General features: G+C 41.2%; 1 pseudogene; it reads left to right on the top strand.

Moving 5' to 3' along the window:
- The first annotated feature begins 303 nt into the window (after window positions 1-303).
- On the top strand, window positions 304-421 carry LOC148524125 (5S ribosomal RNA; annotated as a pseudogene).
- Window positions 422-2,078: the final 1,657 nt, after the last annotated feature.

Here is a 2,078-nt window from a genome sequence, read left to right as displayed (position 1 = left end):
TGATGAGGATCTATTAAGCAGGAGTATCCACTGTGATTATCCCATCCGGATCAGAGTGTGATTTACCACACCCCTTTGAAAATTGTTACACAACTTAAGACTGCAATATATGTATTTGTTTGCATAACTCATTTGACACCATCAGCCAACAACCTGTGTGTAACAATCAAAGTATGCTCATGCGTCAACTTTCTTGGAACACAATATTTTAATAATAAAATGGACTTTTCATCGTGACAGTCCTACATTTATTTTTTTGCTCTGACCTATGCGGTGGTAATCTACTTCTCCTCATTTTACTATCACTACAGCCATACATCACTAGATTGCCCAATCCCGTCTGATCTTGGAAGCTAACTGGTGATAGGCCTGATCAGTACTTGGATGGGAGACCCCCAGGGAATACCAGGTGCCGTAGGCTAAAGAGGAATATACGGGACCCTAACAATGATTGGCAGAGCACCACAACCATACTCCTACTTGTTATACCTATTTATGGTTAAATATTTAAATTCTTGCTAACCAATATCATTGTATACCCATTGGAATGGTAATAATAATTTTTTTAATATTTCGCCAGAGGATTACCTCAGGATCTTGTGTTTAAATCAAGTCAATGTGTACTTGAATGATCTTGTGGGGATACATGGTACCATATATTTTATTTATACATAATAAAAGTTACATTTTAATTGTATTTAACTAAGAGTGCCCCGGCAACTAGCCCTACTTTTCTTCTTTTGCGTATATATTGTCTTTTTGGGCTATGGGAGCACCACCAACAAGTATTGAATGATACTATTTGAGTAATGATTGTTTATGGTTGGTTTATACTGATATCATCAAACTTGAAGCTCTGTGCAGAATCTTTTCCTTTCTCCTTTGCAATTCCTGAGTAAGGTCAGACCTTGTGCAATTGTGCGTGAGGCTGCGATGGTACTCGATTGTACCGATGGTTTTGCAGTCTTGCTAACATTACAGATGTGTAAAAGGTAAAGTGGGCATCCTTATGTTGTGCTGTGGCGGCATAGCGATCGCATTGGATTAGCATACTATCGCAGTTGTACTGCGTGCATAATCACTATTGCACGCGCAGTTGCGATCGGTAGTGAATCAGGACCTTCGTTAAGTAGCTCTGAAACCTCTAATGTCTAGAAACCAGTTGAGAAGAGTCCAACTGAAGAGCCAGATGTACAGGTGCATGATCGAAAATAACGATATCCTTGATGGTAGAATGGGTAACATTAAGAGAAGATGTTGGGGAAGTTAGGAAAAACTTCAATACATTAATGAGTTCTATGGGGACAGTGTCGGACTGGGCATAACCGGGGGAATGCAGTAGTAGGGCCCCATACTTAAGGGGTGTGGTCATTCACCAGAGGAGGTGTGGCCAGCCACCACAGTTGCTTGGCTAACCATTAGGCAAATTTTGGTGTAGTTTCTATAGAAGAAAACCAAGAACCAATGTTTTTCAGTGGCCCTGCTCCACAAGGTAACGGACCCTCCAATGTACAATTCAATGCACAGTCTGGAACATGACCCCTAGAGGAGGGAGTGGGGCCCTCAGGGAGTGGGCCCACCGGGGATTTCCCCTGTACCCCAGTCCTACACTGTATGGAGACATGAGTAAAAGAAGTAGTCTCTTTATAAGAGATATAAAATATGCCACTAGTATAGCAAACCTAGCTGTAAGGCAAGGGAGGGGATAGTGGAAAGGTTAGGCAAGTGACGATATCCACTGACCTGTGATCTGTCCATGGATTACCAACCACACTGAAATCCCCGTAATAAGATTAGGGCCCTCTCCCCCAGCCGATAATGGTTTAGAAAAGGCCTGCAAAAAAGAGTTGTTAGGAACACTAAGAGCAAACAAATTAAGCAAAGTATAGGTGACTTTATTTTTAGACACATCAAGCAATATAAATCTGTCATCAATAGAGTTCCTATGGATAAAATAAGCAGTACCCCTTGTCTTATTAGGATAAGGGGCAGAGATACATTCCCCTATCCAGGTATCCCTAAATCATCAGGAACCCAATGTGTTTCCTGCAACAACAAAAAAAAAAAGACAACTTGGA

Source organism: Taudactylus pleione, unplaced genomic scaffold, assembly GCF_031769625.1.
Source record: "Taudactylus pleione unplaced genomic scaffold, aTauple2 ptg000121l, whole genome shotgun sequence".
NCBI classification, from domain to species: Eukaryota; Metazoa; Chordata; class Amphibia; order Anura; family Myobatrachidae; genus Taudactylus; species Taudactylus pleione.
The sequence above is the reverse complement of the archived record's forward strand: the minus strand, read 5'-3'. Positions and strand labels throughout refer to the sequence as shown.